Source organism: Coregonus clupeaformis, unplaced genomic scaffold, assembly GCF_020615455.1.
Source record: "Coregonus clupeaformis isolate EN_2021a unplaced genomic scaffold, ASM2061545v1 scaf0954, whole genome shotgun sequence".
Classification (NCBI taxonomy): Eukaryota; Metazoa; Chordata; class Actinopteri; order Salmoniformes; family Salmonidae; genus Coregonus; species Coregonus clupeaformis.
Genome location: NW_025534408.1, coordinates 39,752 through 65,771, shown reverse-complemented (window position 1 = coordinate 65,771; position 26,020 = coordinate 39,752). Strand labels below are relative to the sequence as shown.

The 26,020-nt window shown below is 43.1% G+C and overlaps 1 pseudogene; it reads right to left on the bottom strand.

Annotated features, from left to right (window-relative positions):
- Positions 1-2,954: 2,954 nt before the first annotated feature.
- LOC123486019 lies at positions 2,955-24,939 on the bottom strand (annotated as a pseudogene).
- Between the last annotated feature and the right edge of the window lie 1,081 nt (positions 24,940-26,020).

The following is a 26,020-nucleotide window of genomic DNA, read 5'->3' as shown; positions in this document are numbered from 1 at the left end:
TGCAGGATTTGAGTCCCTGGCGGCGTAGTGTGTTACTGATGGTAGGCTTTGTTACTTTGGTCCCAGCTCTCTGCAGGTCATACACTAGGTCCCCCATGTGGTTCTGGGATTTTTTGCTCACCGTTCTTGTGATCATTTTGACCCCACGGGGTGAGATCTTGCATGGAGCCCCAGATCGAGGGGAGATTATCAGTGGTCTTGTATGTCTTCCATTTCCTAATAATTGCTCCCACAGTTGATTTCTTCAAACCAAGCTGCTTACCTATTGCAGATTCAGTCTTCCCAGCCTGGTGCAGGTCTACAATTTTGTTTCTGGTGTCCTTTGACAGCTCTTTGGTCTTGGCCATAGTGGAGTTTGGAGTGTGACTGTTTGAGGTTGTGGACAGGTGTCTTTTATACTGATAACAAGTTCAAACAGGTGCCATTAATACAGGTAATGAGTGGAGGACAGAGGAGCCTCTTAAAGAAGAAGTTACAGGTCTGTGAGAGCCAGAAATCTTGCTTGTTTGTAGGTGACCAAATACTTATTTTCCACCATAATTTACAAATAAATTCATAAAAAATCCTACAATGTGATTTTCTTGATTTTTTTCCCTCATTTTGTCTGTCATAGTTGACGTGTACCTATGATGAAAATTACAGGCCTCTCTGATCTTTTTAAGTGGGAGAACTTGCACAATTGGTGGCTGACTAAATACTTTTTTTCCCCACTGTATTTTGACTTAATGCCAGTAAGACAAAGAAATATCAGTATAGCCTAGTCAAAGTTATCGAGTCAGATTAGCTACAGACTACCCTGGGTCAATTACTGTATAGGGTTCTGACAGACATCTAAAAAACATTGACATGTTTTTATATAATGACTTTTACATCTCTGCCTGGAATTTGGGTCAATGGGTCACTTACCAAATACGATCTTGAGTTTGGTTGACCAAAGAACTTCAGGCTAGTGAGAAACAGACAAAAGGTTAGTTGATCAACATTGCAGTTAGAACATAAGAAATGAACATAGGCTTACTGCAGTGAACATCAGTTTATTTGATTATTTTCTGAAAACAGGCACATAATCTGTGGAGACACAATGGAAAGTTACTCTACCATAACAAGACCCACTGGAAAAAAACAGCTATGAGAGGGACTGTTCGTGGTTATATCCTTATATTCCACACCAGAGGGTGGCACAGAGAGATAAACATCGATATAACATTGCATTTGTACACATACAGTACATACATAGACTGGAGCGATCACAAGAACAAAGACTGCATACTCTTGTGCAATAGCTTACTATTCTCATCTTAACTCAGTGACCAAATACCTTTCCCATGTGGCCATGGAATATAAGGAGACCAGGAGAGAAGCCAATTTAACACTATTTGAGACAGACGACTAGACCTCACAAACATCCGACAGTCTACTGCGGGCCACTTTAGCCAACATGGATCTACAACAGTAGCTGATACTGTCCACCAGAAATCTCAACACTCACTCTATCAATTATTCTGTCAGTTTCCACAAAAAGGCCTCAACATTCTTCGCCACAATCAGTTTAATTCAGTTTCACTTTCTCCTCAATATTGGTCTAAGACAAAACCATCATCAGATTCTGAGAATTACCAGGCTGGCCATTTTCATTCTGTTACAGAGAACTCTATGTGAAAGTGTCCATGGGCAGATATGGTTATCCAAAGTTTTGTCCTTGCGCTATTGCTCAGTTCTTAGTGTTACTGTCTGTGGGTGGAGGTTGTCCCTCAGTCCAGGGCCATTGGGGGATGCCATGACAGGGAGATGGATGGAGGGAGGGCTAGGGGGTTGACTGTCTGGAGGCCCATTTCCCTGGTACCACATCAGTGTGGCACTGATGAAAAGCAGGATGGAGGGAGAGAGCCAGGAGGAAGAGAGGAGGGTATATCTACCGTAGCCTCACCGCACACAATTATTCTACTCTCGTTCAATCAGATTCCAAGTCCAGCTTTATGAGTACTGTAGGCGAGATGGATTCACATTTAGATCACTGGGAAATGTGTTGTGCAATAGAATACAGTTCTTTTAAGTCCAATTCTGATGACCCCTATTGGACAAATGCATGGGCTGTCCGAAGAGATGCCAGCCAGGGGTGGGTAGTGAGTGTTTGGTCATCATGGTAATATGAAGCAGTTGCCATAGCAACTATATGCCATACACAGGATTACATCGAGGTGAGAGTATTCACATATAAAGTATCTGTGAGAGGATATAGCAGAGTAATATCACAAGTTATGAGGGTTATTCACTCCGTAAATATACTTGTTCCTTTTTAGAAATCCTGAATTTAAATCCTGGCCTTATGTATGCTCTTCAATTACAAAAGCATAACACATATTGCTATCAATGTTGGATATGTTGTGTATTTTACTATGTTCTGTATTGGTAAAACATTCACTGTGACATCAAGTTTTATAAATAACACTCAATTTCTAATAGTCGAAGCTAGGAGCATATTCTTTAGTCTACGAACAACAAACGCATCTTTTCTGGAAGTGCAGCTCCCTCTCAGGGAGAATATCACAGTAAAAAACAACACTGTTTGTCCCATTTCCCCTCATATACCTTGGGCCCCCACCCTTAGGACGTTAGCCAGCACTGTCCTTAATGTGTGTGCAGTACAGGAGGGAATTATGGGAAGCCAATCTGACTGAGGACTCAAAGCTACGGGTGGGAGGTCGGTGAAAGGTCCTTTCTATAGGAAGTGGTGGTTTCATGAAATCACCCACCCTGGGTTGGGTCTTAGTCTCTTCTTCATCATGATCCATAGGAACTGTATATACACTGACCATTTAGTTCATAGTATCTCATACTGAGCCACTTTCTTTACTTAGCCAGTATTAGTTCACGGGGTAGAATGGAATGTGTGTGTGGTTACTGGCAATACAGCATGTTGGCACACAAAGCCGGTGATGGGGTTAGCTTTCTCTTCACATCCCGTTGACCAGGACCACAGTTTGGGTGGGGGGTCTGGGAGCGGCTTTGGCGTTCGCGCTTGGCGTTCTTGGTGCTGTCGTTGCGCGCGTCGGAGACAGGAAGCTGAGGCGGCCCTCCAGGCCCATGGTCTTGTTGGTGTTTGGGACGGTGGTGCTCTTGTTGTTTACAGTATTGTCCAGCTCCCCCTCCGCTCCCTCTGCTCTCTCACCTGAAACACACAGACAGGTATGCTGTGTGAGCCTGGTCATGAATATCCTTTGTGAGTAGGAAGCCCTGCACACACACCCCGTAGACGATCATACCCAAGTCTTTTTCTAAAAGTTTCCACTATGTTAACCTTTCTCACTTGTCCAGAACCTTCCATGAGCTCTTAGGGACCCAGCGGAGATTAGGGATGTATCCCCCAGCAGTACTGCTAGCCTGTGGCTCCTGCACCTGCTCTGGCCTAAGCACTAGGATAGCTGTCACAATGACTAATAGGCCTCTCCTCTGGCTCAGGTGTTAGTCAGACAGGTAGCAGAAGACGATATGTCTTACTGAAAATAAACACACACCATCAATCTCTCCTTTTTCACTTGTTTGCATATTTACACCTCATACAGTATGCAAACACACACACACACACACACACACACACACCTCTCTCCAGGTCACACTCAGGTGATGACGCCCCGCTACACTCGCTGCGTGGTCCCAGGACAGGCGAGATGAGGCCGAAGTCAGATAGCGAGACAGGGCGGGGAATGTCCAGACTGCAGGGGCGTGAGGAGGGAGCAGGGGAAGAGGAGGAGGAGGAGGAGGAAGAAGAGGAGGAGGAGGGAGGGGGGACAGGGGCGGGAGGGAAGGAAGAGGGGGGGGGCAGGGCGAGGAGGACTGGCGGGGCAGGCGAGGAGAGGTCCTGGGGGCTGTTGGGGGAGTGGGAGGAGGAGCCCAGGCTGCAGGTGGAGTGGGTCTCTGAGTCCTCCTCTGACATGGCACTGCTGCTGCAGGTCTCATCCTCAAGCGACTCCAGACATCACTGCAGAGACAGAGAGAGGGGAAGAGTGGTTGAGATGTAACAAGCCTTTACTGTACAACTAAGGAGTGTATATGCAGAGCATCAATGTGGCATCCACAGAAAAACAAAATACAAAGAGAGAAAACAGGAAGCTGGAGATTGAGGGTGAAGAGGTTTAGGTGAAAAAGGGAGAGAGAGGGGCCAAGGGTAAGGAACAGAGAGAAAGGGAGTAGGAAGAAAAAACAAAAAAGGGAGACAGACGGTGGGTAGAACGGGGAGAGGGAGACTGCTTGAAATACTGCAGAGATACTTTACACTGAAAGAAAGAGGGAGTGTAAAGACATACAGTACTTCAAGACAAATATGAGATCCATTTTCCGTGTAGGGGTCAAAGTCCCCAAATTCCAACATGGATGGCGAATGTATGAATGAAGGCATGTTTTCTATGACCTTGAACTATGTGCAATCGCAGATTCTTTTGTTTACTGCCATCGAGGTTACAGTTTGAAACAGACACACTTTACTATATCTACTAAAAGACAAATCAGCAAATGTAGCATATTACTGTTTATTGCTGTTGCGCGTTAACCCACATAATCTCAGCCAATGGTGTCGGAGTGGGTCAGCCAGCAGTAGGTCTCTCAGGTTGCCATGGTAACATCATCCCCAGCCCATAATGCAGGACAATGGGAAGTGGATCAGTGACACACACTGCTCTGAACAGCCACTCTCTTTGTCTGACTACAGTTGAGCCTCATCTCATCACAGTGTATATCTTCAGCACTTAACTGATTCAGGATCAGGTCTCATTACTCAAGTCCTAACCTTAACCATAGGAGCTTAAACAGTAAAGCTGTCTCTAGGCTAGTTGTTATTAAGACATGCTGGAATTTGGGTGCCATGAGCGATGCCATGCGGAAAGACCAAAACCATTTCCTTCAGCATAAAGAAAGACTTCAGTTAAGTATCTCTCCTTCAAATAAAGCATTGTGTGCCCAATGACCTTTGCAGAAGATCCCATGATATGACAACTTCACAAAGTCAATACAGGCATTTTAAATTCAACAGGAATTTCCTTTGAAAGAAGGAGCACATTTCTTCTAGGAATTCCTACAAAGTTCGAAGAACAAGTCAGAGTGTCAACAGGGTGAGTATGCGTTTGCATGTGCCGTACCCAACTAATAGTGAAAAGTAGGCAATGCTGGCTGTTTAGCCTCACTATGTGGGACAGTTGTTCCAAGAACAGTTTCTGCAGTTTTCAAGCGCAGAAACTAAATGACAGAACATCATGCACTGTAAGTGTACTCACTGGAGATGCCATCCGACTCCATCTTGAAGCTGGCAATGTCGTCCCGGCGACATTGTCGCCCCTCGCGCCACGCCCCGCCCCCGGGGGCCCATGGCCGAGTTGCGTCGGCGTTCATGATCTCGTCTGAGATCATCTCCGGTTTCTCAGAGCCATCTTGTACCCTTCTTTGGCCTGGCACAGCTTTCCTGCAACTCATCCACGTTCTTCTTTAGGTGCTACAGACAGAAAGGGAGTCATTATTAGCATTAGCTTGGTATACACAGTTAAGGACACACACACACACACACAAAGCCATCATTGCCATAAATGGTTTAGACCTGAGATGACATGGCAATATGTTCACGGTCAAAGTTTATTGACCTAGGTCACATCAGTAAAGATCTAACCATGGAGCAGAGTCCACAATAACAAGGCAATAATAGAACTCCTTAAATCTAAAATACCTTTAAAATGGTCTATGAAGGCAGGTAAATTACAGTGTAGTGTAGTGCACACATACCTCAAGCTGTAGGTAGTACTTTGCCTTCAACTCAAAGTAAGGTCTGCGAGAGAGGTCAATCAAAAAGAGGGGAGGGGGAAAAAGATTAGAGGCGATGAAAACAACTTGGAATAGCTCTGTACATATCACCAAGGCAACAGGGTGAGCTATATGGCTATCACATTAGATGAGCTAACTGTGGAGAAAGGATTAGGCTGAGAGAGCTGAGGCAACACAGAGCAAGACGGATTCAGTCCCAAAACTCTAAAACTGACTCTTTCCTCATCTCATCTTCATGACACTAATAGGTAGGAGGACTGGCTAGGTTTCAACCAAACTGATTACACATATCAAGTACACTGACCTGTGGTCATGACGGAAAGGAGACAAGGAAGCTTTTTAAGACTATATGGATTCACAAGCAGCCTCAGTCTCTCAGTCACAGCTGGGAAACATTAGAGACCCCCTACTCTACACTGTACACTCCCTCCCCAAAACAGGCCTCCAGTCTATGGAGTTTTGTAAAAACCTGACAGCATATACTAACCGCACACCACCACATTGTCTCTCTTTGTGGTGCTAGGAATAAAACAGCCACTACTTCATCATCAAAGGTCGAAAATGACTCCTGCAGGCCACGGAGGTTGGTGGCACCTTAATTGGGGAGTACAGGCTCGTGGCAATGGCTGGAGTGGAATAGGTGGAATGGTAACAAACACATGGGTTCCATGTTTGATGCCATTCCATTTGTTCCTTTCCAGACATTATTATGAGCTCGTCCTCCCTCAGCAGCCTCCACTGTTGCACGACCTTTACCTTTTGCATATTTATATTCATTGTTTTGTTCAAGTTGACCTTTTCCAAGCTACTGAAAAAATCTATGTCATGAAAGATCAATGTCTTGAAAAAGGTCACTGTCGACAAATAGACAGGGATTTGTGAATGTGTGTGTCGGAGACCATTTGATAATTGATGCAGTGGTTGTAGAAGATTCACTTTGACTTCTCAGTCTTTTAACTACAGTGCGGTTGGGTTGTAGTCCAATACGGTCATATGGGACTCACTTGGACTTGTTGATGGTGCGTTTGAGTTTCTTCTCCAGCTGCTTCATGCGCCTATGGCTGCCGTGTACTTGGCTGCAGTCTCCTTGTGCACCAGCTCACTCCCGCGTCTTCGTGTGATCCGCCTCCATCACCTGCAACAGCCAATCAGAACTCAGTCTGGCAGCTACACAGAAATGCGACAAGCGTGACTTCCTAACTTGTGAAACATCGATTTCCATCCACATTATGCCTCAAACCTTTGAATAGTAACATTCAGGTGTCAAATTTCGGTTTGATAGACAGTCATGCTGCATTAATGCCCCCCGCAGAATCCCATTCCCTCCATGCAGTACGGTACTCACCCTCTGGGTGGCGTGGTTGAGCATCTCCTGCCAGGCTGAGTCAAACTGCCTGGTGTCCTCCTCCAGCAGCCTCTGCTCTGCCAGGGCGATGGTCTCCTTGGCAGCCCCCAGCACCTCCGTGGCCCTCTGGAAGTCCTGGGTGGCTCTCTGGGCCTCCAGCTGAGCCTGGGCAATGGGTAGAGCGACACCCACGTCAGATATGCACTGAGATCAGCCACAGAACCAGACCTTCACTTGGTCTCCTGCAGAATCTGCACAACGGATGGGATGAGACCCTGTCAGACACACTTCAGGACTGGGTCTCTAGCTGGGCCTGGACAATGGGTAGAGTGACAGCCCGCCAGACGGGCACCGCAACAGGCCATGACACTCTGCCGCCAGCCAAGTTCTCTCTCACCATAAAATATTATGTGGGCCATGTCTGGCCATCAGTGTTGAACCCCTGCCCCTACTGCCTAGCTGGCCCATGCCCATACTAGGCCAAATCCTTGATCTGTACACCTCAAGAGAACTCTTTCCTCTTGCAGGAAATTAATGATGAGCTCTTCAGTCAAGAAACTACTATATCCAGTGTCTCTATATAACTACAATGTAAGCACTTCTCATGAAATGCTGTTTTTTAAAAAACAAGAGACACCCAAAACCTTCAGCTCAAACATTGACAGGAATAAACCAAATCAGCTGTTGAGTCAGCATGGAAAATAGCAACTAGGCGTAATAACAAACAAATCACCAAAAGTCCTTGTGACGACTATTAAACACCCAAACACTGTCTTGTATATAAGATGTTCCTAACATCAAAAACTCATTTCGGAGAAACACAGAAAGGTCATGACGGCATGACTATGGATGTATAAGCACAAAGTATAGCTGCAACGTCTCATTTGACACTTACTGTATACAGCGGGGAAGAGCTTGGGCTCAACTCACCTATTATTTCACCTTCACACCTGTCTGTGTGTCTCTCTGTGTGTGTCTGTCTGTGTGGCTGTCTGTGTGTCTCTCTGTGTGTGGCTGGCTGGGTGGCTGGCTGGGTGTAACAAGGCTCAACATCTTGTTTTCCCCTTGGTATCTATTGATACTATCAGAAGGTATCATAACATCCAGCTTTGTTTTAACCCATCCCTCCCTACCCACTCTGAATGTTCTGTTCTGAGGTCAGCAAAACATTGTAGACTGCTGCCAGAGAAACATACTATTACTACTTTTCTCTCTGTGCATATTTTAGCCCACGTCACATAGTAACAGAAACTCCAAAACAGTTCCCTCCTCCAGCCTCGTTATTAGTACATAAAAGCTTACCGTAGCTTAGACTTCCCATGTGTGTGTTGCCATAGCTGCAGAGCTAATCCTTCCTCATTTATCCACTTTTCCTCTCTAATCTGTCAGTCATAGCAACTACAGAAACCCCCTCTAGCGCTAATACCCTAAACCCCTCTCTGTTCTTGGGTACCAGTAAAGCATCAACTCAAGGCTTTGCCCCCAAACTCACCAATAGCATGTCTAGGGAAGGTGATTTACTGCATCTGTGTGGGCACGAGTGTGTGTGTGTGTGTGTGTAAATTTACTGTAGAGGCTAAATATCATTCAGGCGTTTTACAGTAAGGATGATAAAAGCGTTACTGATCTGCCAAAAAACTAAATCCCAACTCCTTCTCTATCTAGAATTTCCAGACAAAGTAGCGTTACTTTTGTTAAGTTTGACTAGTTTGGGGGGAAGTAGGTGTATACCATTCTCCTTGGCTGCAAGCAACTTATAATAAGTCACAGCAGAGAAAAGTTCCAACAGAATCTCATGTGAATGGAATTCTACTACCTAATTTAGTGAGGAACACATTGATCACCCCAAAAAAACAAACTTCAATAAATGAAGTGATCATTATTTCCTGCTCTCATCATGACCTATGGAGCAGTATGTGGTATACCTCAAGACTCTACTAGATAAGGATCTGCAAGCCAAATATTCCATTTTTTTAGACAACAACATCCCATTCCCTACAATGGTAATTTGATTAGCCTTCCAAATGCCAACTCATCACAACTAAACAACCTCTGCCTTGTGGTGATCACACAACCCATTCACAGACCTTCACATGACATGGATGGGCTTGGCGTACACATACGAGAGAGTTGAGTCCAACCACATGCTAACCAATGTCTATCACTTCACTGTATGGATGAGTCATGAGTTTAATGCCGAGGAATTCAACTGGGCCTTTCTTTCACAAAATGGTTGTCACGTTGTTCACGAGTCTTGCTACCTACGCTCTCATTCAACAACTCTCTCCCTCCACTGTAACCATTCAGTGATCTACTTTAAAATCACTCCATAATTGTTTTCCCACTAACCCCAACAAACAGACTACATGCTGAGAAAACATGCCCCCCCTCCCAGGAACCCCTATGTGCTTTCTGTATCAGTGTTATCCACTTAATGTAATACAGTAGGAATCATCTCAGAGAAAGGACTATTCACCAGATATAAAGTCCTATGGCTGACTCAGTTCATAGGAATAATACTGCATTAAGCATAATACTGTACACACGATGTTCTTTGTGCATCTATCTCTGTCTTTAATTTACTTCACAGAATCACTCCTAGATAGCAGGCTATTCATAGGAATGCAACAAACTAGTCTGCAGACTGGCAGATAGAGGCTATTTTGTGGCACATTTATAAATATATAATACATGTATTATATTTAGTAGTGTTCTGTTCCTACTGTATACTGCAGATGAACAGAATGCCAACAGAGAGACTTCTCACAGCAGGCCTACTGCTGTACACCTGCTCCACTATAAATGATTGGCAACCCAGCCCTTCTCCTCTCTCCTCTGCCTACTCTTCTCTTCCATCACCACTTCAGTCCTGCTGCCACCGTATCCATCATTCTATTATTTTCGTTTACTCATCCCATCTCTACCCTTCATTTTCAGCTGCACAGTGATGGTGTAAAAAAAAATATAATATATTTTAAAAAAAAGAGTCCAGCTAACTTCAAACTAGAGCATTATTTCTCAGCCACCTTTCAATTCCTGGGCCTCTCAGGAACTCTCACAACCGGAGGGGGGAGGGATGATGATTTAGGGAGGGGGGGATGATGTGGGAGAGCAGGCATTAGTCTATTTATTCCGCTCATTCCAATTCATTCTTGTGTTGTTATTCACTGTCCTCTCTAACTGTAAGGGCTGTGGTTTCAAACCGGTGTATATTTGCCTCTAGAAAGATGTTAATACCAGATCAGTTCTGCATTTCTGCTGCAGTTTCTGTCTATATAAAAAGATAATAAGGTCTACTACTTTCACTTCTCTCCATCACACACATACTTCATAGGCCCTTGTAAAGAATTTCCAGTGAACAAAAGGAGAGCAACATTAATCAAATCAATCACAATCCGGTTTATTACAAGTTGCATCATGGAGACAGCTCCAGAATAGGAGCAAAAAAATTCTAATTATATTAATCACACAGCGCCGAATGTTCTGTAAACACCAGGAGGCTTGTAGGAAGTCACAACATCAGCTGCTACAGAATCACAGATACATTATCAGTGTGTCCTCGAATCCAGTCTGAGTCAAACTTTACACAACATTCAACACTTGGCAGACATTTGATACAGTTCAAAGGTAAGAACATCAGTACTCAGTTACAACAGATAATGATAGAGTAACAGGTGCCAAACTACTTAATTAAATATGGTACTTAAAACATCCATGGTTAACTCCTTTTTCCATTCCCCAAGGGAATACATCTGTCTCCCTCACATATAATCATTTTATTACATATCAATCCATATCCACAGTAACTCAAATACAGGAAAATAATTAATCAAATAATTTCCCATTACAGCCCTACTCATATTTTAAATCAGTAGGGCTCTGTAAATGTAAATCAAACAACACCACGTGCACACTCAAGTGTAAGTAAATATAACTTTATAATAAATACCTTTCTCTTTGTGCATAGAAAATCGGATCCTCTCTACACACCTTTAAATTATTCACAGCTTGCGCTCTTCGGAGCCCTAACAGAGGGTTAGTTTGGTTAACGGCACATGTTCAGATAATCATCTCTTTGCTACATATTCACCTTGTCTCCATGGCTGCACCATGTAAGAGAAGCTTTGAAATATAAACATTCCTATAATCTTCACAGCATAAATTTGACAGCGTTTGCAAAAACAAGACATGCCAAGACTTCAAAACCAGAGAGTTTCAGCTAAACATTTCTCAGCATAGGCCATCAACACTGGAAAAATCGGCCTTCAAAGAGAACACAAACACACAGCTATTTTCCACGAGAATTAACCGATTTAATCTATCTCCTCAGTTATTCAGGGCAATTAATCTTGGTGAAAAGGGGAGTGAGATGGGATAAAGGGCCTTTTCAATTGGAGGTCATTGATTTACAGTCAGATAGTAAACATGCATCTCTGCAGTTAGTCACGCTTCGATAGCCTTGGCCTTATTTGTGTCCCGATTGAGACTGCCCATTGAGACTGCCCTAGATATCTGTCAGAGACCCACAGAGTTAATCCTGAAAAGTCGTTGGGCCGTGCCTGACTCAGGGAGAGCTCGTCTTCATCATGCTTCATGGTCTGATGCTATAACAACCTAATGCTGTAGATTGATCAGGTCAGTCTGAATGTTACCTCTGAGGCAAAGTGAAGGAGCAACAGTGCTCAGACATGGACGTGGGGGGTGCAAGCCTCTTGTTCCAAGTGGTTGGTTAACCATTGCTTAACTTCAGTGTTCCAGTCGGCTCTAATGCGCTGAAGCACCACTTGTTATGAACAGCTGCCTCTTGGATCTCCAGCCACAGCCACTTTACAGTAAATTCCTCAGCACACTCCTACAATGTTCCATGGCTGCAGGCTTGGACAGCAAGCGTTGACAACCCAGGGGCGGACTGACCTGAAATGCCAATAACTGTCATTTTTAGCCCAGTGGCCTGCCTAACTTAGGGTTTTTAGCAGAAAGAAATGGGAAAGAAAGGAAAGAAATGGGCTGGTGTGGGGGCCTGGAGAAAAAAAAGGGCCTGTGAGTTAGAAATGCCAGGGCCAATTTCAGGTCCCAGTCCGCCCCTGTTGACCCCCCCCGCCAACACCACACACACACACACACACACGCGTTAGCCAACCAGAACAATAGGCACATGCACAGCTCCTCACACAGCTGTATTGAGTCATTGTCAAGCTGAGATGCCATTATTAAAGCGCTCCATCCTGCTTGCTGAAGCAGTTATGTAACCAGGACTGACCAGCATCAACATGCACCACAGGACACCACAGGCTGACACCACAGGCTGACACCACAGGACAGCTGCCTCCCCCTCCCAGGGAGGCCAGAGCATGGCTCCAGGCACATGGCCGCGACCTTGTCTCTGCTCCCCCTCTCCATCCTTCCCTCCATCTCATCCCTAGCCCCCCATGACCCTCGTCTGCTCTGTGCTATAAGCCTGCCAAAACATCTCTTCACAGAAAGAAAGGTCTCAGATGGTCTCTTGATATCAGGATTTCTAACCGTCTTAACCCAATCTCCATACCCTCAGGGATATACTAGCTTTTCTGTAATAAATGAACTGAGTTGCTGTGGCAGTAAAGGAGACTGTCTGGCACAAAGTTCCCTATTCTACCACAGCAAGTAACTTTCCAGGGCAAGACATGACAACATTCTTCTTGCACTGCAAGAATGCATGTTGGGATTGTAATAAAATCCATTTTTACATATACAAAACCTCAAGACCATATAAATTCCTACAAACTCTCTCCCAGTCCCAGCACTGAAAGAGTTCACTTTTGCTTTATCCCCGGACACTACAGTACAGTTGATGTATTAAGCACCCAGTCTCTGACAAAAATGTGCAGGACCTAGATATCCTTTCTAGTTGTGATCCATTTGCCCTTGACTCAGAGCCAGAGAACAATCCCATACATCAGCTGGAGTCAGCTCTCTCCCCCAGTCTGACTCTATTCCAGCTGTACCAAATCCACCCAATCTACTGGATATCTCCTTCAGGCCTGAAGGATTTTCATTGCTTTCCTCCCCCAGCCTCCCCCCAGCCAAAATCACTAAGCCCCACATCTGTTCAATCTATGGCCATCATGGAGGTCAGTTCATAACTAATCTCACAGACATATCCACAGTCTGTCTCCTCTGTTGTGACCTCGGCATCTCCCCTCCTCTCTCTCATTATCCGTCTCTCCTTCGTTCTTCCCACCTCCAGGCGCTCTGCGGTTGGATGACTGAGACAGCGAGGGCTGAGCGATCTCGGCTGTGCACTTCAGCTGCGTGGTAATCACTGTCGGTAGCGGGCCGTGCGGGGGAGAGCGGAGGGGGGGGCCGGGATGAGTGGGGAGGCAACTGTGCCCAAACCTTTCACCAGCCACATCACCATTACCATCACCATTCTCCTCCTCTCTTTTGTTCCACCTTTCCCCCACTAGCTGTACCTACTCTCCAGACAAAATGGGGCAGCTGAGGGGAAGAACAATAGACTTCAATGTTTAATGCTAACCAGGGTTGGGGTCAATTCCGTTTCAATTCGAAAATAAACCAAATTCCAATCCCACATTTTCCTATTAAATACTGAAGAGAATTAGCATGGGAATTTCATTACTTCCTGAATTGACTCGAATTTAAATGAAATTGACCCCAACCCTGATGCTAACTGCTAATATGCAACCAGAGTTAATATAGGAGCTGGGTTGCTAATGCTAATCCTCTGCCAACTACCATGCTTGATTGAGGTGAGATTTTGCTTGTATTTGTCGATACAAAAACACTATCATACAACACAATAGAAAACCTGAAAATAGTATATCCTGCAAACCTCCTAAAAAACTCCTGACTGGTCTACTTTTACGTCAAGTCACACTCTTCAAAGCGGAGGTGAGCGAGAAGGAAACTATACATATTTCATGAGATATAAAAAAACACTTTTCATCATTTTACACTACCGGTACTCAGCAATCGAGGCACTCTGATTCAGCACTTTAAAAATGGGAGCTGTCAAAAGAATAGTACAGGGTACCCAAGCGATCCCTCAGAAACTCTAAAAAACTTTCTGGCTGAGTCAGCCGTCTCTGAGCCACTTCCAAGCGCAGTCACCCATTAACTTGTGACACCTATTACCTCAATATACTAGCAAGTCTTCTCAACATCTAAGGTAAGTACGGCTTTTTGCATAACAAAGCAATAGATGGAGTTATGGTGCGTGCGTATATCTAACTAAGGTCAAGAGCATTTTTCCACAGCGCTGCCACTCCCTGTGTACCTTATCATTAGCCGTCTAAAGCAAATGATAATGTATTGCTCATGTAGGCTACTTCAACAAACCAGAGGGATAGAGAATTTCCACCCCTCTGGGTAAACAATGATTCAAGTTCAACGTTGTGTACATGCTCCCCACTGAAGGAGAATGGAGAGACTGAGGTGGAGATACATTCAATAGAAGAGGAGGAGACAGAGGATAGAGTATGGAGGAGGAGGAGATGGGAAGAGGGGAAGTTTGTTTATGTTGCATAATTGATTCAGACTGTTGTGTTTAAATGCCTCTCCAGTCACCACTGTGAGGTTGATTAACTCAACCATGTTAGAGAGGCAGCCATTTACCGCACCACTGATCCATTTCAACCTCAACCGCTTTGTAATGCTCTCAACCACACCTTCGATCGATGAGACCTGTGATGTGTGTGTGTGTATATGAGTGTGTGAGACCAGTGCCCTAGAATCGCCCTATGCAGTCAGTCCCACTACTTCTTTTTGCAGAGCTCAGCATAGTATGACAGACAAGCGAGTCCTGCACTTGTTCATAATTAAAATACCTGCCAACCTAGTCTGGAATTAAGAGCCCACGGAGTTAAGTGCTTTTCAAAGGTTTCAGTCTCAATCCCGCGTATGTGCCAAACTCTTATTAACCCCTGAACACATCGTGCTTCATACCATTGCTTTCAGTGAAATAACTGGGCCGGTAAATGCAGGGCGCAACTTTGGTTTTAGAAGTGGTGGGGACATAACATGGCATCTAAAGTTCAAACAGCCTGCCTAAATCATCAACAAGTTCATACATATAGTTGTTTTTATTCAAACATATGGGTGTGTCTAGATATGGAAAAATCGTTTTCAAAATTTGTATCGATTGGTCAAAAGAAAAATACGTTACCAGCTAGTCTTTCTCTTTTGACCAATCGATTGTCTTTTTTAAACATTATTTTTCCATATCTAGACACACCCTATGTGTTTTAATAAAACAACTATATTACTAACTTATCTGATGCTTTGGGCAGGCTGTTTGATTAATATTAAGACACACAAATGACTCAAGAGAGAGCCAAAGATCAAGGTAGCCTAGCCAGAAGAAAAAAATATCTTTCCACCGCTTCTCCCGCTGGCAGAGTTGCGCTGCTGAGGTTGCGGTAATAGGCTACACCAGCACTTGGCAACCTTTTCCATTTGGAGGGCCAATTGATCTTACAATTTCTACCAATCTGCGTGCTAGTAATGATTTTCATATGCACATTTTCGTGGAACAGTTTCATCTCAAAATCATTGTCTGTGGTTAATCTACACTCTCTTAATCTAAATGAATTTAAAAATCTAAAAGTAACTTTTATTGCCATTGCCAACTATGTAAAAACAGCGTACATAACGCCAACACATAAAACCTATTGCGCCTGCAGTAAAAAATCAGAAAAAAATTAATGTGACTCGTTTCAGACTGTATGTCACACGTCACTACTTCACAGGGCGCCATTTGAGCGTAAACTTTTTTTATTATCAAAATCGTTTTTTGGGGGGCAGAAATGCCTTCTGGAACATGTGAACTTTCATGTGCCTTAATAACAAACTTGTATGCCATCTGTAAATACAAATAAAATTATAAATTACGAGCCTAGTTGGTTTAGCCACGGAAAAAGACCGCAACCTTCCTGCTAGCCATGATTGCTGAGATAATGAGTTGGCTGCACATGCCGAGAGTGAGTTCGGATTGGTCTGCCATGTAGCAGGCTTCTGTCTATAATATGAGCTGTCAGTATGTGTAGGTAATCCTTTCTAATGTGGCTTTTTTTGAAAGATATCACGTAGTAGAACTGCATAAGAGTTGCTTTCCACTTTCTGGAGGACCGAGTTTTGAAATCAAATTAGAGTATGATAGCTATGGAATGAAAATTCTCCGTTTGATTGCAAATATGCAGACGGATTGGAAAAACCACAGAGGCTGTTGTATAAAACACCTGTCTCGGATTACATCATCAAACTAAGCAACAAGCATCCGTGACGATAGGGAGCGCTCCATCCCTGTATCGGTAAGAACCTAGCTACTACATTTTCAATATTCAAGTTACTGTTAGCTAGCTAGCTACGTTAGCTGGCTGGCTAGCTAGGTAAAGTTACATGTATGATCTGTCTAGTAATATTATTCGTATCTCAGAGGTCATTTGAATTGCTAGTTATAGCCTAATGTTAGCTAGCTAACATTGAACCTGGTTGGTTAGCTACCTGCCGATTCATGCAGGGTAGTAACGTTATGAGTTGGAATATGGTTAATTGTTTAGCTAGCTAGCTACATGTCTAAACAAAAAGACTCCACTATGCAAGTAACTATTTCAATAGAATGTTTATGTCTGTCGACAATGGTCGATAGACGTAGCTAGTAAATTCGCTCTGGCTATCTACTCCGATTTCAGAGCACTCTCGTCAGTGTGCTAGAGCGCAGAATAACTGACGAATTTACAAACACTCAACACCCGTTGAATATGGCCAGTGTCAGTAAGCGTTGGCAAAAAAGCATAATTAAATTGCTTGCCAGCAGCACAGTTGCAGTCACCAACGCTCTGGATAAACAACTCTGCTAGGGCAAGTCAAATGGTCAGAGTGAGCTGTTCTCTCATTTGTCTCACATTTACATTTTTCACTTTCATGTCGAGTGGTTATCAAAGGGAGAGAGCTGGAAATATTGTTCAAATACTTTGAGGAACTATTGCCATTCTCAATTGATTCTAAAAACAGACTTCGTTTATTTGCTGTTTGAGTTGAAGAAAAATTACTTTGAGAGCTCCACACCTCATTTTGGGCACATTTATGGGCCTAGATGTGTGTGCAGGCCAGGTAGACTAGTCCTACTTCTATATGCGTAATCAGGTGTGCGGCCTTACTCAACATTGACAGGAGCGTTTCAAACAAAAGACGATGAATAAATTGACAAAACTTCGTAAATGGAATTAAATAAAAACGTGTTTCTCTCAAGGGTAGCATAAGTTGTGAGTTCTGCAAAAACACATGTCCACTCCGACAATAAGAATGATAAATGACTAATAATAATAATAATATTATTCAATGCATTAACATAAATCACTGTACCCAAACAAACATTATGGGAATTAACGGTAAATGTAGGCTACTACTGGCAATATATGTAATGGGGAATTGAGACACAGCAAACAATGCACACAATGAAGTTATGAAACAATGAATAGCCACGAAATGGTGGGAGAGAGCGCATTCTGGAGAGAGGCGTGCTTTGTGCATCTGAGACACAATCCCCATATTCTTGACCGTGGCATCCCTTTAGCCTCCTCAATGGATTAGTCCACTGAGACAGGCGCAAATCAGACCGTTGTCTCATGTGCCAATAAAAAAAAATATTTGCAACTGCTTGACAAAAAAAACTCATGTTTTCAATACAGACCCCTTTGTCATACAGTATTCCATATAAGGCACCCAGACCTTATGAAAGTTGCACAGTATACCCTTAATCTTGTAATAAATCAAATCTAGTGATGCATAACTTGACATTTCTGCCATCCAATCTGGGAGGATATCCAACCTTCCAATTAATAGCAATGCATTTCTTAGCCACTATAAATGCTAGGATACACAGTTTCTTCTGATAAGTCTCCAGTATCAACATTTTCAAGCAAACAAAAACAGGGAGAATCTGTAGACATGCTGAGATAAAAGAACATACTCTTTGCCAGAATTCAGCCAGCCTTCACAAGATCATAACATATGCAAATATGTCCCATTTTGGGCCTCCCGAGCAGCGCAGCCGACTGCGACCGGGAGACCCATGAGGCGGCGCACAATTGGCCAAGCGTCGTCCGGGTTAGGGAAGGGTTTGGCCAGCCGGGATGTCCTTGTCCCATCGTGCTCTAGCAACTTCTGTGGCGGGCCGGGCGCATACGCGCTGACTTCGGTCGCCAGTTGAACGGTGTTTCCTCCGACACATTGGTGCGGCTGGCTTCCGGGTTAAGCGAGCAGTGTATCAAGAAGCAGTGCGGCTTGGCAGGGCCATGTTTAGGAGGACAAATATTTTAATAATTTCCCCTTTTGTGTTTTACACCTCCAGCAGAGGAATTACATTTCTGAGTGCATGATATTCAGTTTCACTGGCATATAGTATGTTCTATGGATGGTCTTAAACTGCAGTAATGTATGTCTGAGATTATATGAACATGACTGGGCATTCAAACATATCTGTATCCATTCATCATCATCAATAGTGTCTCCCAGGTCTTCGTCATGTTTTACATGTTTTGTGCCATCGGGAAAAGCCTCTATCAACCCTTGATACGGTTTGGAAATCAACTTTAGAGGTTTGTCAGACTGCCCTAAAATAGTTTCAATCTTTGAAACATCTGGCTTGTCCAGTGTTTGCTGCACAGAGAAATAGCCTTGGTTCTGCAAAAGTTCACCTCAGCACCGTCACAGACTGGTCTTCCCTGGTTGACTGACCCTGCTGAGACCCCTGTCACCATCTGATCCTGCTAAGACATGATGAGCATAGTGTTGTGTACTGACTGTGCACCATGACAGTGTAGCTTGTAAAGCTGTTTATACCGTGTCAATGTGAAAAGTAGGGAATTAGCTAGGGAAACTGACAGATCAATAACGTTACATTGCTATACTGACTAATAATAACTCACATTGCACTGTCCAAAAATTTTCAGAATATCTTCAATCATTTGTCCGCTGGTTTCATTGTTTGATTCAGGTCTAGTGTGATTGAGGCTAAAATAATAACTGAAGTTAGTGAGCTAGCTAGCTAACCTTAGGCAACTTTTGGCTAGCTCTAATGGTACATCAACTGGCAAAAACTGGCCAAGTTAATTTACTTCTGTTGAAACGGACAAAAAGGCTACAAAACATTTCCATACACACGCAACAGCTGTTAGATGCTACTACCTGACAGATAGCTAGAGGCTAAAGCTGAACTGGCTGTGGTAGCTACTAGCTAGCTAGCTAGCTCATTCTCTTCAGACATAACTTCAGTCGAGATGGGATGAAACATTAGCTAACGTTACATGTCAGTTACACTACTAGCTCAGCACTGAGAATAAAAAAAAAAAATGCTGTTAACTTGCCAGCTACATCAGTCAAATAAAGAGTAGCCAGTTTCTGCTGTGCTTGCTTTTACAACCTGGAGAAAAGGCGCAACACACAGAGACAGCAGCTGCAGACAGCAGCACCGTGCTACCCGACCGCTCTGACGTGTCCGCATGGTCCTAAAGCACACCGATGCCTCTTTTTGTATCACAGTGCAATGATAAAACTGTGAGGGGGACAAAAATTATATTTCAGAATGTGCGTGTGTGTGTGTCCCCGTCCCCGTCCCCAGTGAAAGTTGCACCCCTGAGTAGATGTGCGAAAGGTAGACAGAGGAACTCATACAATCCAATATCCTCAAACTTAGAAGAACTTCCTTTTTCCATAAGGGAACTTAATTTGTGTTGTCAGGGGCATTAACATAAATCACAACCACACAAAGGTGCATGCTCATTCAGAAGCCATATAGAGGTTGCCTGAATGAGGGGAACACAATGCCCAAAGCAGAGCCAAAAACACCAGAGGGAACAAAATAAGAGAAGAAGTGAAGAACCGTTGGCCTTTAAAAACCTTTTCATGTCTGGTTTGGTCCCGGCAGTTCCTCTCTGACTGTTTACAGCTGCAGGGCTCTTATCTAGATGAGCAGGTGGCAGCAGCTCTCCTTTCCTCTAACAATAGCTATGGCTTTGCAGAATAGGGAACCGAGATCACAGCTTCACACAAAGCCACTCCCACACCCCCCTCACTCTCATTAAGCAGCCGGGGCTTTAACACGGAGTGATGTTGTTGTTAGAGCCATCACTCATTACCGTGTGTAGAGGGGCAATTAGGCAAATGAAGGAGAGGCTGTGCAGGCCATTCACTTCAAATCAAATTGTATTTGTCACATGCGCCAATAGAACAGGTGTAGACCTTACAGTGAAATGCTTACTTACAAGCCCTTAACCAACAATGCAGTTTTAAGAAAGAATACTTGTCCTGGCAAGTCAAGCTAGGTAAATAGGTAACACGTTAGTTAACAGTCCCATACCATTTGGTGTTCAATGTGGTATTTGCCTAGTATTTAGAAATGATGTGGTAGTCAACCTGGTATCAAATTGTATGCAATGGTGCTGGTTTTAATGAATCCCAAAAACAAGGCAAATAAAGCGTTTCCGATAAATAAAAGATTTTGGACTATTTCTAAGGTCAATTGAGCCGAGACCCCCAGCTCGTAGTCCCCCTGTCCACTGAGTGGTGTCTCACCTGTCTGGCCACTCTCCGCCCTCCCAGTAGGGTTTGGACTCCTCCACCGCCTTCCCAATCTTCTTGACCAGCTCATCCAGCTTCACTGTGGCCTCTACCAATACCGAGCGGAACTTCTGCCTGGCATCCTGGAGAGAAACGGAGAAAGGGTTATTAACTAGGACTGTAGCGAACTTCCAACCCTTTGTTTGCTATGAATATTCACAAAGGTAATAGAAGACTCAACACTCATCTCGATGTTACGGCGATTACATTATTAGGTCATTGTTCTTAACTAGTTAACCAACCGCAGTTAACAATTGACAGCAAATATTAAGTTAGACGCACCAGGATTTCACGAAACCAGAGTATTCATTCAGACTCTTAAGACAGTAATTAAATTAATTTAGACATACGAGTCGGGGCTCTCCCACCTTCAAGTCTTCTGCAACTGAAAAGGCCAGTGTCCTAAAATTGCATTAGTCTTTGATCAAGTTAACAGGGGCAGCTATGTCGATGCAACCATCAGACACAAGCAAACAGGCAATTAACAAAGAAATGGCCATATGAAAATGATCATATGAAATAGCCTTTTATGCGACACACCATCAGCTACTGTTAATGTTTATTCATCAGTCGGAGTGGTTAGATGTAAGAGTCCCCAGCTAAGCATGCTGATAAAGCCAATAACAGGCCTACTTTCAACCGTATCAAACCTAATCTAATCCAAAACATTAAATCGCCCTGAAACCGTTTTAGATAAGGCAGAGGAGATTTTTTTCTCAGATCAAACAAGTGAGGTCAAGTGTGACGTCCAGAAGGAGACATCATGGTAGACAGAAAACAAAAACAAGCATGAAATTCCTGGAGATGTCAGTGTGGAAAAAATATATAGCACTTATGCAATAAGTTTATTGGATTGTTTTCAATTCTTTGAAACTTTAAATCTGACCATGGGATGTTATGTAAATCTGCACCAGTGTTCTGGACTAAGATATCCTTCCTGTTACCATTTCAAATCTGAGGGATGGAAGGCCAATTGTGAGAACAGGGCAGGGACACACACTTCCTGTGACATCACTCATCCTGCAACAAGCTGGCATCTGAGGACAAACACCATGTCCGAAAACAACCCCTAGCCCCTGAACCCTAGCTCCTTCCCATTCAGTGTGTATGCAGATCAAGGAACCCAATACAGTGATGGCTCCACCACCACTGTTTGCCATTTGCAACACTTTGGTACTTGCTGTTCTGCTGCCCCAACATGTTTCTTTACTGTACTCTGTCAGACTGGAATTCTGACATGGTTATCAGATACCTGCCATCCTGGAGAGAAAAACAGCCTTTCCATGAACTCCCAACCTCCTGCATAGCAAGAGGCCACCGCAGGGGAGGCACCATGCATTATTTCAGTCTCAGAACAACAGGGGGTAATTGCTGGGTATGAAAACTGTACGTGTGTGTGTGTGTGTGTGTGTGTGTGTGTGTACAGGCCATGTAAACCATCTATTTCTCAACAGAGAAAATTCAGAGGATGGGGTCACGGTCCCCCCTTTCTCCATCTCTCCTTGTAATGCATTTCATCCCCCACTCTCTCCCTCTACTCCATCCCCTTTTTTCTGTTCTTATTTCCACTCCTCATTTTCTCCATCTCTCTCTTTCTCCTCTAGCTGATCCAGCAGAGGTTACAGTACAGTGCAGTCTCTCTGTCCCTCACACCTCAGGGTCGAGCAGAGCGTTGCTTTTGTGGCGCATCTCCTCTGTCACAGCCTCCTCATACACTGAACACCATCTCAAACACACTGTCGTATACCTAAAAATACTCTAATTCAATCCAAACCATTTGTGTAACTGTATTGCCCTTTACCCAGATACAGCTTATTCCATTTGGATGTTGATATTGGTATTAAATGAAAGGCCTCTGAATTAAATACAAAATGCTCACAGATGTTATGGAACTATAGCCATTGATCTGCTTTGCCCCTTATCACAAATGCAGTGACACGTGCTCCTTGATATTATCAATACAAACACTACAGCCAATGGTCCATTACCAGGACATTATGATATTCCTACATCCAAATGGGCTCTGCTGCTGGCTATCCTCATCACTCCATCAATACCAGAAGCTCTGCCAAATCTGCACTGAGCAGTAGTTGGGGGGTGGGGGAGCTGCGATACCTTTTATTCCTTCTAGGGGGTGCTGCAGCACCCTCAGCACCCCTACTTCCTGTGGCTATGTACTTGAGAAGTGGTTTGAGAAATGGTGAATCAGTACATCTGTGTGTTTATTCCCTTTAAAGTCAAATGCACTCAAAAAGTTGGACAATATTTTGTGTGTGTGTGTGTGTGTGTTGCAAAGGGTTTCCACAGAGGCCTTTATCTGATCTTTTGAAACGTTAATTTTGTTTACAGATCGGTGGAGCAATCCGTAAGGACTCAAGTCTATCTCAAATAGACACACTTCACCGATTGGCACACCGTTTACTCCAACAGGCAGACAGCTGTGCACTGAGAGACCACGTCAAACTGGGTCTACAAATAAACTGATTTGACCATGACCCGCTGACTCAACAACACAGAGCGGAGTATATCTGAACTCGAAAAACAAGTAAGTATTTGACAAGCACTCATTGAACATCAAGATCAATGGAAACATTGTACAAGTACAAGTTCTTTAAGCTTTATGCTGCTCAAGTTGGTGAGGATCCAGTAAACATTAGAAATGACAGGTATTTTATAGACTGAATGCCTCCTTTGACCCCAACAGGTGTCCTAAAGAGACTTTTACCTTAATACAGATCCAAAAAGGTATACGACTGACAGAGCTGGGTGCTACTACTTTACTGACATTTAACAGCATCCAAAGATCAACACTCTGCAACATACACCACCTCAATGACCTGAATGAATCATCTTCAAAATGCAGAGGTCAATGTCTAATGGTTGAAAGGAATTATTTGATAGTGGGTCACCTTGTAGCTGCATAGTGCAGAAAATATGGGTTTTGCATGTAAAACATATGAAAAGCCACAGACTGCTGCAAAGTGTCTGATGACACATCTGATGGCAGAGCGGTCAAGTCTTCACTTTCATTTGATTCTAGTTGTTGTCAATTTGTGTCAGCCATGTGGTGCACTTTGGAGGGGAAGTGTGTGTCAAACTTGAAAGTGTGCGTGTACACTGTCTTACCTCCAGTTGTGTCTCACATCTGTTGATGTCATCTGTAGACTGGTTGAGTTTCTCCAGTTCTCCCTGTAAGAAAGAGAGCAAATGACAATATTGAGCAACACCAAGAGAAAGGAATGTAATACAGTATCTGGGAAGTCTGCAACATCTGGAATGTGTTACACTTGAATGAAATACTAGACTGGACATTAGAAGGTAGCCAGAGTGATGGTTTGAACAAATAGAAGAATCAGCTATCATCTTGATTTATGGATATATTAAATGCACATAGCTTTTAAGGCTAAACAATTTTATTTTTCAACCAATTAATAGCCTAGCACACAGCAGAAGGTATATTCAGATGAACATGCTATTTGAGTGTCAGGCCTGTATTCCCATGCATTCCATTAAATCAGAAACAAGTTTGGCTAAAACATAGCCCATCATAAACCTAACAAGTAGGCCTACGTCTCAACTTAGTTGGCTACAATACAGACCTTTTGTTCAAGGTAGATCGACAGTCTTGATAAATCAATACATTAAAAACAATTTGAAAAAAGACCCCAAATAAGATAGACTTTCTGCCAGGGATAATACATACTCTTCCACTGTGCATTGAAGTGGATGTATCAAATGCTGTTAAATTAAGAGATTAGTTAGTCTCAACTGAAACAAAGAGCAATTGTTATTATAGCGTACCTGAATTCTAGGGTCCACCTCCTCTTCTTCGTATTCCGAATCTTCGTCAGACCTATTTTCTTTCTCCAAATTGTCCATTCTGGATGATAAAGCCGACTGTGTGCTGTCGGAGCGAACAAAGCCAATTTCCAAGAGACGCTCTAACCGCGAGACCGGCGCTTCTAGAAGAAACACGCTCAATCACACTGCAACATTAGCAATGATAAAAAGGAGGTTTGAAATATTTATATGTATATCAAAGCGATATACAGGTCATTGAGAGACAAAAGCGTGATAATCGTCTTGTAAAATGTCAATTGACACAACGCTCTGTCTGCGTCCAATGCCGAGCCACTGAGCAAGTGATGATGAAATTACTTGTGAACGCGTATCTACAGCGTAACGTCACGCCCCCTTCTGCTCTCCAAACGGATGCATTTATATATTTATGTACCATCAAAGACTACTTACTGTGTGGTAAAACAGTTGTAACAAGTTGAATATACAATTTGGGAAATTCAATACCTTTTTATAAATGTCTTTAATATATATTTCTTCCCACAATAGAATGTTCCAGATTTCAGATAATCATGAATGAAAATGTATTTAATGAATACCCTCAGATATTCATTGCCCCTACATTCCATTTAGGCCAGTTAGCCATACCCAACCAAATACCCTCTTTGTATCAGCCTACTCCAAAATACCAGATACTCTCTTCATCCCATATTCTAGAACCACTTTTTCCAATGCTCAGATACCATATACTGTATCCTCAAAACATAAGTAGCCCAGTATTGAGCAGTGTAACACCATAAGAGATGCATGATACAGTAAATTAATGGGGGATGCCCTATAGATTAAACATGGTATTTTGGTCTGTTGGGTCTGGATTCAAAGAAATCGAGTTCAAGAACAATCTGATGATGAATATAATTATATTTATATGGTATCATGCACGTCAGTTGTGTACAGAAGGCCTATATTAGATAAATACTCACTCCGGCAAAACCTTATGATATATTGATTTAAAGCTTCCATCTTTGTATAACAATTCCTTCAAGTTCAAATGATACCCATAATACGGCACATTTATGTTTAAAATTTATATTATTTCCAACAATATGATCTGTGTTTGGGAGGTAGAGAGGCTGTTGTGTAAAATACACACCAATCATGTTAGACAGGACTCATTTGGTATTTTGTATGTCTGAGTGGAACTGGAACCATTTTTGATAAAAATATTTGTAATTCTCACTTTCTCTCAGCCCAAGGTAATGGAATGCCCAGTATGTAAATGTGGTGTGTAGGTGGTAATGTTTACAAAAAGTTATAAAGAGTTTATGAAATGACAGAGGCTTTGAATGACACATATCAGTGCTATTGCTTGACATTAGAACATAAGGCTTGGTTATCATTCAACTACCATTAGAATGTTTATTTCCAGTTATTTTACTGCAGTGCACTATGATG